Source organism: Emydura macquarii, unplaced genomic scaffold (assembly GCF_026122565.2).
Source record: "Emydura macquarii macquarii isolate MOO-44397 ecotype Brisbane River unplaced genomic scaffold, CSIRO-AGI_Emac_v2 contig_1790, whole genome shotgun sequence".
Taxonomy (NCBI): Eukaryota; Metazoa; Chordata; order Testudines; family Chelidae; genus Emydura; species Emydura macquarii.
Genome location: NW_027131927.1, coordinates 721,053 through 734,177, shown reverse-complemented (window position 1 = coordinate 734,177; position 13,125 = coordinate 721,053).

Genomic DNA, 13,125 nt, shown 5'->3' with positions numbered 1-13,125 from the left:
TTGGCTCATCCTAAAACAGAGATTTTTGTTCGTTTGTTTTTCATTTTCTTTTCGGGTGGTTTTTATACCTTTTTTTTTTTTTAAGTTGTTTTTCTTTTAAATAAACCCAGCTCAATGTCTAAATCAGGGGGTCTCGAACTGGGGGTCGCAAGGTTATTACATGGGGGCTGTGAGTACATGCACGAAACAGAGAGCAGCTGCTATAAAATATATCATTTAAATCGAGCGTTTTAGAAAATGACACCCACCTCTCCACTGCCGCGGAGGGTATTTATTTACTGCAGAGAGCGTTGCAAACGTACAATGCAGCGATCGCTGTGCCTAAACTAAAGATCTATTTGTATTAGCCCCGCGTTAAAGAAATTGGACTCTGGGGTTTGCAGTACTGTGTGCGCAGGTTGGTCGTCTTGTGACTAAAACGGCGGGACTGAGACAACGATAGAGGACTTGGCTGTTCTCAGTGATCACTAGAGGTGAAATTGCCAGTAAAGCCTGGGCTAACACTAACGCTAACAGCTCAGCGGGATCCCAGCCCTTAACCCTCTCTATGTTGGCTGCTCACGCTGGCCACTTCCCTCCCACTCACCCACTTTCCCTGTGCTCTCGGCCAGCTGGCTGCCCCCGTGACCCCTGGCCTGTCCCCGGCCCAGCGGCTGCAGAGCACGCCTACAGGAGCGGACCCCGCTGGCGAGACAGGTGCTCGCCTGCCTCGAGTGAGAATCCTGCTCTAGGGATTTGGCTTGAGCTCCAATCGCCTCCATAGCTGTGGGGCAGCGTCAGCGCCGAGGTGGTTTAGGAACTTCAGGGCCATGGGGAGTTAGGCACCGGTGCAGGTAGACAGCAGCTTCGAAAAGGTCAGGAGCGCCCACATGGCGACCGTAGGGCACCTAAATCCCTTTAACAATTTGGCTCCAGGCTGCAGACGAAGCCTGTGTCAGAGCTGGGCTCAGTCCACACTGCATCTCTCCCCTTGTAGCCACTTGGGCTGCGGGCCTGGTCAACCCTGAGGCCCTTTTGTCTAGCCCTGCGTTACCCTGAGCGGGCACTAGATGTCACTGGTGCCCTGCCCTGTGGGGCTGGCTCAGCTGGCAGAGGGATGAGAAAGCGGGGAGCTTATTCCCAGCATGGTTAGCGCCAGGCATCAGCCCTGGGCCCAGCCTGGCCCAGCCTGGCAGCGCGGGTGTGCCGTGTGGGCCGAGGGTGATCAGCAGAGACAGCGGGCAGGGGTGTGGGCAGGCCAAGGATGATTTCAGCCGATGTGGGGTGGGGAGAGAGAAAAAGTCGCTGCTCATCCCTCTGCCCAGCCCCCCTTCCCCCTCCCCGTGGCGTTAGGAGCCGAAGGGCATGGACGCAGGGCCTACTGCCCCTGCACAGGGATGAATCTCCCCCATTTGGGAACCGCCTTCGCCTGGGCCCAGAGACAAGCAGCTGCTCAGCCCCTCTGGCCTGGCGTTGCAGCCAGGCAGGCCGCACAGAACCACGGGATTTTAACAAAATGCTCACTGGTGGGGCGTCTCCATCTCCCTCCTGTCTCTGAGCCTGGAGCTCACCCCGGGGTCAGTCCTGCAGGATTCCCCCCCTTCCCCTCCCCACCGCTGCGGCTAGACGCCGGCTTTTTTAATTTTCAGTGAAGCGGAGGGGCTCCCGGATTCACGTGACTCCAGGAGCTGGGGCTTTATAGCTGAGGCTAAAAGATCACCAGATCCGGCCACAGCCGGACCCTGCCACGCTCCCTGGGGCGGGGCTCCCTGGGCTCAACAACATGAAAGTCAACAGAGCTATTGTAGTCAATGGGGCAAGGCGGATTGACACCGGCTGGGGATCGGGCCCCATGTTTTCACATTCTCTGCTGTGTCTTGGCTTTTACCTGCCGTTGCCAATCCCATCCTCCCTCACCTCCCCTCCATTGGCTCCCACGCCCTGAACCCGCCAAGGAAAAGAAACAAAACAGGAAGCAGGAGCTGCAGCCTTTCAGGTCCCGTCTAGGGTGTGAGTTTGGACAGCAGGAAGCCCTGGGCCTCCGGCTGCTGTACGGGGGTGAGGCAAGGACAGCCCAGCCCGAGTGTGGGGCTGGGGCATGTTGCAATCAGGCCCAGAACCCTCCCTCCGGTTCGGCACAAAGACACCACCGCTGACACCGGGGCAGAGAGGTGTGAAGTGCCACCGTTCTGATGGGGGGCATTCTGCACCCGCTCAGCACTGGCGTCAGTGGCAGCACAAGGAAGCCAGCAGAGAAGAACGGGACCCTCGTGCCATCACACCATCCCCTAGAACAGCTTGATCACGTGCCCAGCCCTACCCATCACACCGCCTGGGGGGGAACCTCGACCCGCAAGCAGAGTCACATCCGCAGCTGGAGTGGGGAGCTGGCCCCATGAGGATTGTGCCGGTGAGGCTACACCTGGGTAAAGAAGGCCTAAGAAGAGATGTGGCATGCTAAGGGGACACAATCCAACAGATACACGCTGCACAGACAGGCCCTAGGGCTGCAGTATCTAAGGAGCTCAGCTCCCACTGGGGAACCCTGGTGAATCCCCCTCCCTCACTAGGGACCAATGGAGAATATCCCTCCCTACACACACACACTGGGAACATCATTACAGATGATCACTTTCTAACCCACCAAGTCAGCCCCCAAGTCGAAGTATTCCTATGTGAAGCACATGCTGGCTGATACAGGTGAACTGGTCACTGAGCTAAACTCTCCTGGTTGCCTGGCACACATGATCAGAATCCAGTTTCATTGGCTCTGTGTAAACAGAATGACGTCCCAACCAGTGATGCAGAAACTTGGCGCTTCCCAAGGGCCAACGTCCCAAAAGCTGAGATCCAACCTGAGTGGGAGGAAAAAATGTAAACTTTAAGATCTGAATAATCATTGGGGGGTGTTTTAGATGATCCAAAAGTACACAGTTCCACAATCATGAAAGACTTCTTTGGTTAAAAAATCAAGAGGAGGGGTGAAAGCAATAAAAAAAAAAACACAAACACAATGTATAACAAATGGAAAATGGGGAAGCTGAAAGCAATAAGTTCAAATCAGCTGGTAGGATGTGCAGACAATTGATGAGGGAAGCTAAAGGTATCAGTAAAGGATATGACCCGTGGGGCTAAGGACAATAAGAAGGAATTATTTAACCATGGGGGGAGGAAAATCCTAGCAATGGGATAGATCCAGTACTAGCAAGGGTGGAAAAAATATCAGTCATAGTCATGCAGAAAAAGCAGAAGTGTTCAATAACTATTTCTGTTCTGTACTTGTAAAGAAGCTAGATGGTGTATCCCCATCTCACAGTAACAAGGAGACCGTTTCTATTGCATCAGTCACTAGAAAGATGTTATCCAGCAGCTATTAAACTTTAAAGTGAAACATGTTTAAATCAGCAGGACCAGATAACTTGCATTGGAGAATATTAAAAGAATTGGCCAAGGTGCTCTATGAACTGATTTCTAACAAACCTTGGAACTTTGCAGAAGTTCCAGAACTCCAGGAAAACGCCATGGTTGTGCCAATATTTAAAAAGCGTAAATGGGATGATCAGGGTAACTATAGGCTGGTTAATATGACATCAATCCTGGGTAAAATCTTGGGAAGGCTGGTCCAGGAGTGTGTTTCAATACAGCCCATGCAGGATCATTTTACCATGACATCAAAGTGGTACAGTCCTTATATCTGGGGCCTAAACCACACTGATGAGCCAGATAAAGTCATTTTCACATGAGCCGCAGGATGTCTGGGGCTCTAAGCCAGAGTGTTCCTGGGCAGCCTGGCCTCAGAGTAAATGGGTGGCCGAAGGGCGCATCCCCAGCACACAGGCACTGTGTGTTTGTCCTGCCCTTCACAGCTCTCTGAGGATGGGTGTTGTGCGCATTAGTTACTCTCTGCCTCTGTTTGGCAGGGGCGGGGGCTCATCTCTTAACCCAAAGCTTCTGGGTTAAGAGATGAAATTTCAAAGTGCTCCCCTCCCCCCCACACAGGTTTTACATGACATATTTGGCCAAGACAAACAGCACTAATTAAATAGACGGGGGTTGAAAGACGCTGGGAAGCAGAAGCATTCGGGGGCTGTAATTGTGCCTTGTGCTCCTTCCCCATTTCCTGAACGATGGGACTGAGTGTGATCAAAGAAAACCAAGTAGCTGCGACTCACCGCTGTTGGCATGATCCCAGGGGTTGCTGAGAAATAGGAAATGTACCCAGAATAGAGAGTCTTCTTGTAAGGAGCGAGGCACGGTCAACACCGACTGATGCGGCACCCGGGTACTGTCCCCAGCCCAAATATAGAAACCACCCCCAAGCCACTCACCACACAAAGGACCAGCTTCCTCCAGGATACAACCAACTTCCTCCACAAACTCTGCAACGTTAGCAATTTCCCTCAGAACACCATCCGTGCCACACCAGTGATGCCTCCCTACACACCAACCTCCCTCCCGATGACGGCCTCGCTACCTGCCTCAGATATCTACAAGGCAATGGACAACCCTCAAACACACCGCCAACCGCCTCTCTTGCATCCTCACCCATCACAATTTGACATTCAACAACAAACACTTGGTCCAAGCCATGGGAACAGCCATGGGCACTAGGGTGGCTCACCCATATGCCAGCCTCTTCATGGGGCATCATGGAGATGAATTTCTGGACAAATGCACCACAAAACCAACGACAGACCTGAAATACCTCAATGAGATTTTCATCCTCCAGACGGACGACTTAAACTCCCTCATAGGTTTCCACCACAACTTCAGCCACCCCGCCCTGGCCTTTAAACTCTCTCTGGAACAGTCCCACACCAGCATCAACTTCCTGGACCCACCATCCGCATCAACACTGGAACCCTACAGACCCCACGGGTCAGCTGCCTTCACAGATCCTGTTACCACCTCAACACACCAAGAAATCTGTTATCAACAGCCACTTCCCCTTGAATGGTCCCTTGAAACGTGTTAACTCCTTATGCTAAATGATCTGTTCCACCTTCTCGGAGTACCTTTCCCAGCCCTGAAGAAGAATTCTGTGTCACACAAAGCATGTCTCTCTCACCGACAGAGGCTGGTCCAGTAAAAGATATTACTTCGCCCCCCCCTTGTCTCTCTCTCAGTCCAAACAGCAACTTACATTCATCATGACAAATAAGCACAAAATAACGTGCAGCTTCCTGCAATAATTCATCCAATCTACACCCACCAAGGGGTCACACTCCCCGTGGCAGCCCACAAAATGCTGGTGCTCTTGGGAAAGAGGGGTCCAGAGGAAATGTTAGACCAGAACAATGTCAGTTGCAGGGACCCGTTTTAAAACAGACAAACCAATGTTGGTGCCTGGAGCCAGGCGGAGCAGGGAGTGGAATGGAAGGTGGGGGAGGGGGTTCAGGAAGCCCCTAATCAAATCATGCCCTGCTCACACAAGCACCAACTTCCTCCGAAAACCAGGGACATGCACTGCCTAAAACTTTGTCAATGCAGCATTCGAGGTGCCCAGCACTGCCCCAGGCCTCTGCCCTGCCACCCCCACTCTGCCCCCTCCTGCCCCGGCAGATGTCACTGCGCTCTGCCCTTCCCGGGGACATGGAGCCCAGCAGGGTTGCGGCCTGTGGCCACCAGGGGAACAGTCGGACCTTGTCCTCGCTAGGGTCAAAGCCTCATCTTCAGTGAGCACCAGCGGCTACATCTGGTCTGGGCTCGAGCGCGTCAGTGGCTCTGCACAGCTTTGCCAGATATTCCCCATCCCTTGTCCTAAGGCACCTCGACTGCCCTTCCCTCAGCCCTGCCCGGCCATGGCAAGGCTCTCAGGTGTCCGTAAATCTCCAAGAACAGCCCCTTGGGCTCCTCTCCGTACATGGGGGCAACGGCAGGATGGCTCGGAGCCACCAATGGGCAGCGATGTGAGGACGACACATGCAATCCTAGGACAAAGAAGTATCGGGCCAGGTACGGGTCAGGAGTCTCAGCTCCCAGCCATCTCTGCTCTAACCCACCAGAAACCAGCACTAACTGCCCCTCTTACCCCTCACTGGCTGTCTCAGCACCAGGGCTGAGCATGAACTGGGCCACGGAGTGGGAATGGGCCTCCCCAAGGGGGGAACTGCTAGGCTGGTGTGTGGCCGGCTCGCCAGACGCTGTCCTCTCCCTGCCTCAGGCCCCACGGGCCGGGCTCTCAACCGGGTAGCACCAGACACACTGACGCAGCCACACAGTGTGCCCTCGGGGGCACAAATGGGACCCTGAGCAGCAGAGGCCAGGATGAGCCCATGGGGTCCTAGCAACGGCAGAGAGACGGTCACCGTGGCACCCTGGGGACCATCCGCCCGGCCAGCAGCCTGTCACAGACCACCTCAGAACACCTGTGGCCAGAGAGAGAGAGAGAAAGATGGGCAGATGGACAGAAGGAGCAGAACAGACGGACGGCGGGAGTGGGACGGATGGACGGAGCGGGACAGGCGGACGGATGGAGGGAAGGAGGGAGCAGGACAGATGGACAAATAGATGGCAGGACACTGGCCCTAAACCCCTTTCTGCCCCTCCCTGAAATTGGCTGTGGCGCCCAAAGGCGACACTAAACCCTCGGGGTTAGAACGGAGGCGGGGGGCAAAGATTCTGGCACCTCAGGGCTCCTGTGTGTCAGACCGACACGCAGACCAGGCTGCAGGGCTGTCGCTTTGGTGTCTGAGCACCGAGGTCAGGAGAGAGGGGCCAGCCGAACTGTTGCAGGCGTGGGCAGAGAGGGGCTGGGCACGCAGGGGGCTGCGGGTCAGGATTGAGGGGCACTGGCAGAGCTGGGGGGGGGGGTTCCTTGTATCCCTCTTGCTCCCACACCCTGTACCCCAACACACCCGGTGCCCACCCCGCCCACGTCAGCACTCGCATCCGGTAAAGGGCTTCCCGTCTGTCTCTCTTGTTCCCCCGCCTGGCCTGTCAGCCAGGAAGACGTTCTCGTCCTGCCTGGCGTCACTGGGAGACCAGCCTGGGTCTGATTCACCCGGGCAGGGCCAGTCGCCGGGGCCTGGCAGGTTAAAAATAACACCTGGTGGGGGAAGGGTGACCTCATGGCTCAGCAGCTGGCCCGGCTTCGATTCAAATCCTGGTGACCTTGGGCAGGTCCCTGTGTCTGTCTGGGCCTCAGCACCCCGGCCGTAAACTGAAGGCGAGAATCCTTCTTGAGTCTGTCTGGTCTATGCAGACTGTGAGCTGGCTGGGGCAGGGGCTGAGCCTCACAATGTATCCACGCAGCGCCCGGCGCGACAGGACTCTGATCTCGGTCACCATGTGTCTGTGCAGCGCCTGGCACGACGGGGTCCTAATCTCGGTCGCCGTGCGTCTGTGCAGCGCCTAGCGCGACGGGGCCCTGATTTCAGTCACCATGCGTCTGTGCAGCGCCCGGCACAACAGGGCCCTGATCTCGTCTGTGCCCGCACTTTGTCTCCAGCACAACTCCTGCCCACCTCTTTAACCCCTGAGAAGTGAAAGGTTCGACACACTGTGTCCACCCCCACCCCTGCTCCAGCGCCCTGAGAGCTGGCATCTCCCCCAGCGAATCCAGGCTGATGCTTTGGCATTTGGGCTGGGTCCAGTTCGGTACCAATCAGCAACGGGGAAGTTGAAATGATTTCCACAGAAAGTGTGAGAATCCCAGGTAATTTCCTCCTGGTCCCGGGCTCTGCAGGGCCAAAGCCACCCTGCTGACGAATTGCTCTGGACCCAGAATCGTTCAGCTCAGGTCGCCGGGGTTCAGAGGTGGTAGCCCCAATGAAATGAGTTAGGGGGCACTTGATGGAAACTCACGGGTGAAATTACCCTAACCTGAGGGGGTGGGAGGGTGTCACAGACACTAAGGCAGGCAGCAGAGAAATGAAACCAAAAGAAACAGGAGAAGGAAAGAACAAGTTGAATGACAGGGGCTGTGGGGCGAGATTGAGGGGCAGCAGGCAGCAGGGTTGGGAGTGGGGGGCGACCCAGGGCTGGGCTAGCAGGGGGCTGCAGGCTGGGAGTGAGGGGCACCAGCAGGGTGGTGTGGGGGGAAACCAGGGCTGGGCTAGCAGGTGCTGCAGGCCGCAGGGCTCCAACCAAAGGATCCCTGAGATACAAGGAGCCACGGGCACGTTTGTGGCCTCAGCAACTTTTGGGGGACGCAGAGGCAGGCCAGGGGTGTCAGCGTCCCCTGCTGGGAGAGGCCGGGGCTGGCGTAGCCGGGGTTTCCCGCAGGCAGGGCCCCTCCCGTGCTGCTGCCCGTGTTGTTTTGGAGGAAACGCGGCCGGAGCAGCAGCTTTTCCTGTGCTGCCCAGAGGACAAACATCCCCTGACCCCAGGGCCGTGGGCCAGGCCACGGAACAGCCGGGGTGGGGGGTGGGGAAGCACGGGAAGACTCCGCGTTTCCGTTCCCTGCGCTGATACCCTGTGACCCCCCCCCCCCCACACTCCTGCCCCATGACCCCCCCAGGGCCCTGTGATCCAGCAACCCGGTGAGCACAGCCCCAGGGGAGCCGTTCCCCCCCCGGGCCACGCAGGGGACAGGTATTTATAGCCCCAGCTCCTTCCTCCCGAGGGCGTTGTGCCGCTTATTATAGCCGCGTCGTCTGCCTGCCCGCCCGCAGCGCCACCCGCCCCGTGACATGCAGGACCAGCAGGGCAAGGGGTGTGTCTCAGCTCCCCCCACCCCCCTGGCGGAAGCTGCCCCCCAACACCCCTTCTTGACCAGGCTCATGGTACTGAATGGTTCATCCAGGTGGGCTCTGCAGAGATGGTCTGGCCTGGTGGGGGTGTCTGGAGGATGGTGTGGTTTAGTGTGTGGGGCTGGTTCTGGGGGGTCAGCCTGGCTTGTGGGGGTGGCTCTGCAGGGACAGTCTGGCCCAGAGCGGGAAGCGGGGAGAGCCCACATCTGCCTCTGGGTATGACGGACTCTGAGGCTGCCTGGGCTCCGTGGCGGGGAAGGACTAGGGTCTCAGTGAGGTCTCCCGGGCCCTGCCTGGCCCTGGGGGGCTCTGGACTGGGCACTGCCAGCCCTGCCCCCGAGCGACAATTGGGGGGCAGCTGTGGCCGAGGCCTCCCGTCTCCAGATGGTTCATCAGGTGTCAGCCGGGGAGGCCTGGGGGGAGATGGGGGTGCCTTGCCCAGCTCCCTGTGAGCCCCCTGCCAGGACAGGGCCTGGAACAGCACGTGCCCCTCTCCAGCAGGTTCAACAGCTGAACACGTGCTCAGGGACCAGACTTTAACGGAAGGCTGGCGAGGCGCCGCCAGCTCCGAGCCGACTGCTCCCACTGGTAGCCCCCAGCGCAAGGTCCTACGGATGGGCTCGCCTCGGCACTGCCCCTCACCAGCCAGGTAAGGAGCACTGCAGAGGGCGAGCTGCTGGGTTCCCACAGCAGGGGCGCTCCCAGGCCCATCGGCACCAGAGCAGCCACGGTGGCCCATGAGAGGAGAAGGCAGCTGAATTCCTCCCCCCGGCTGAATCGGCAACTCACAGCTCACAGGGGAAGACGTAAAAAACCCTGACAAGGAGGAAGTGGGGCCATAAGCAAAAAAATCCCCGGGCTTGGTCCCCAACAGCCAGAGAGAGCACGCTGATTCTGGGAGCTTCTCTTTCCTTTGGAAACCTACGCTGGGAACTCACCTGTGTGTCGATTCCCTGCTTTAACCAGGTTCTGAACGCTCATTTCCTTTCCCTCGTTAATAAATCTGTAGCTCGTTTACTGCAGGATTGGCTCCCAGCATGGGCTCTGGGGGGAGATCTCAGGGGCGCTTGACCTGGGGTAAGTGACTGGCCCTGGAATGAAACTGACTATTGCTGTGATTTGTGGTGCCCCGGACCAGCTCTTCTGAAGGCCGGCGAGCCAGATCAGGGCATCCCAGGGCAGGCTGCTATAGAGGCCTCAGGCGTTTACACTGTCATGCGGGCTGGCTTGATTGGGGGGGGCATTTAGTATATTGGGTGACATCAGTATGGCAGAATCATAATAATCCATGTGGGATATGCCATGTCAGGTACTGTTAGGAAGGTTATAATGTGCTAAGTAAGATAGCCCCTCTTACGGGGCCACAGCTCATCCCTGATCACCCCACATTCCCCCCCACTGCATATCATCCCCAGATGCTATATTACTGTGCTTTTTGAACCTCGACTATTGCTTTATTGTTTTTTGCTTAAACATTTCCTCTAATAAAACGTTTTAATTTGAAATGGAAGTTATGGATGTATTTGAGATATCTGTATTTCAAATTGTTCTGCCCGGGCAACACCCCAGATAGGAAGGCTGCAGAACAATGGCCTGCATAATGGCCCATTAAGGCATTCCCAGGTGCAAGGGGCCCTGAGGGAGAGGCCAGCATCACCAGAACCTGCTGACGTGACTCTGGACTCCATTGCAGGCAGCCTACCTGATGAAGCATCAGGACTGTCCCATGTGACTATGGACCCCAGGCACACCGGAGGAGTCACCAGGATTGGCCCATGTGACTATGGACTCCATTTTGGGTCTTGTGACTGCCCACAGGCCGCATGGCCGGAGGAGGGGTTTATAAGATCAAGCCAGAGAAACCATCTTGTCTTTGTTCCTGTCCAGTCTGCAGACATACACCTATCTCTGGACCAATTCATCTTGCAACTGAACCGAAGGACTTAGACCGATCCAGGTACTGGATGTGAACCAGAGCGAACTGCACAAGCCTGCAAATCCACATTTCTTCCAGAAACCTGAAGTATATGGACTTTTAATCATTTGTATATCTGTGATTTACTTTAACCCTTTAACATTTCTCTCATGGTTTATTTCTTTCTTTGTACAATAAACCTTTAGTTTAGATACTAAAGGATTGGCTGACAGCGTGGTAGTTTAGGTAAAATCCAAACTTATATTGATCTGGTGCTGTGGCTGACCCCTTGGGGTCAGAGGGAACCTTTTTAGCAAAGAGCAGAGAGTTCTAGTAACTGGTCTCTTTGCTGGACCTGGTGCTGATTTGGGAGCCTGGAGCTGAAATGCAGTGAAGGGGGCTGTGGGCATTTGTGGACTGGCTTCTTGATATCCAATGTGGGGTAATCAGAAGCAGTTCATGGCTGGTTGGAAAGCCAGGCTTCAGTGTCACCCACCAGCGTGGGGAGAATCTGCTCTCCTTTTGCAGCCCGCCCTGACCTTGGCATTATCAGCTGGCAACCCTGGGCACGGGTCGTATCACATACACTTCACAAATGGTTGGCGAAGACTAAGCATCAAGCTCACAGCCAGCGAGGGGCATAGGGCCTGCTTCGTGCCAGGCAGCCCCGAGATGGGTACCCACGTTCCTGAGCCGCTGCCGGCCACCCTGAAGCCTCCCCAAACCCCTGGGGAAACCTCTTTGCATTGGTGGGTTCTCGGGCTCCGGCCGGTATCAGCAGGAGCCATCGGGGCTCAGCCCAGGGCTGTGTGCTAGGAAATATGGTACAGGGCCAGGGCCTGGGACCTGCCACTTACAGCTGGGTGGGAGAAACCTGGCCGGGAGCAGTGTGCTGGGGGGAAGGGGACCTGGCCCGCTCCCTGGCTATTCTTCTGCTATCAGAACAGTTTACATTTGGCAGGATGAATGGGCCGCTCTTCCTCGCCATGTTTACATGTGGCCGGGCCGGGTGTCGGCGCGTCCTGCGGCCGTGCTGCACTGATGGATGTTTGTGTTTCAGGCCAGATCTCAATGACTCCTGGAGCACGACATCCCAGCAGCTGCGCACGCCAGGGCCAGCCACCCCCCCGGCCCCTTGCTGGGGTGAGCTGGTGTCAGGGCACAAGGGCAGAGGGGAGTGTAGCGGCCCGGGGAGGGTTACTGCTGTATTGGGACTCCTGAGAGGCTGGGGGGGGAGGGCTGCGTGAGGGGCACTGTGTGGGGGAGCCCAGGGCAGGGATAGCAGCGGGCTGTGGGGTGGGCGTGAGGGGCACCAGCAGAGTGGGGGGGGGGGGGCTGGGAGCAAAGGAGATTTGCCTTCCACCCCCTCCCCCACACCTGGCCCCCACCTCAGGTGCCCCCTCACCCAGGCCTGTCCCAGGCCCTGCTGCCTCCGGCCCCCCTCCTCTGGCTCCCCATTGCCTGGGCCTGGCCTAGGGCCCTGCTCCCCCTCGGATTCAGATACTGGCACGGGGCAGGTCCCCCCCCCCCCCCCCCCAGGCAGGGCTGGCAGCGCGTGGCCTGACGACTTTCCCAGCCTCGCTCCCCTCACACACAGGAATTTCCTTTCTCCGAGCCCCAGCCGCACTCCACCGGCTTCCCTGGAGCAAGCCAGGGTTGAGGGGGCCCCTGGGGCGCAGCCTTCAGGAAGGGGGGGGCACCGCATCCCAGATTCCCCCTTGGCAGGGGTCAGGGGTTGATCCATGTTGCCCCCAGGCGGTGGGAAGAGCCGAGCCCCCCCTGCCCTGCTGCCGCGCCAACTCGCGTGCACCGAGCCCCGCTGGGGCCAGCCGGACTGTTCCTGGAAACCGCCGCCGACTTGGCCAGGATGTGGGGGGAAGGCGGGGGGGGGGGTGTGTCCCAGCCAGGCCGGGCTGGGACAAAGGGTCATGCTGTGCGTGTGAGCCGGGGCCGGGCAGGCACCATGGGGGAGACACACGCTCACCTGTGCCAGGCGCTGCCCAAGGCACGGGCAGGGAACCCGCTGCCCTGGCACCAGCCAGTGAGCTGCCCCGAATGAACAGCCCAAGAGAGACAAGGCAAAGGGGTCAGCGGCTGGGGAATGGGAGGGAAAGAGCCCCCAGCTTCCCCCCCCCCACTCCCCGGCAGCCCCTCGGGAGCCCAGTTCAGGGCGGACGAACCCAGACACCTGAGCGGGACCTTTAAATTAACGTGTTTATTCCTTATCATACAGTTACAGACTGAACTCCACCCCCCCCCCCGCCCACCTGTGCCCCCACCCCACGGCTGGGGTACAGCTGGGGGTCTCGGGCCACTGGGCAGATACCCTCTGTGGGGCAGAGGGCTTCCCCCTGGTGAAATGAGCTCTCTCTGCCCCCATGTGCGGTGGGGGGGTTATATTCACAGATGCCAAAGTCCAGCCCTGGCTTTCCCAGCGCTGCCCCCCCCCCTCAGCACACCCCTCACACTCCTCCCCCCCCGCCCCCAACACAGCAGCAGCACATGCTGCTTGCACACTTTCTTTTTTAGTAGGTCCCA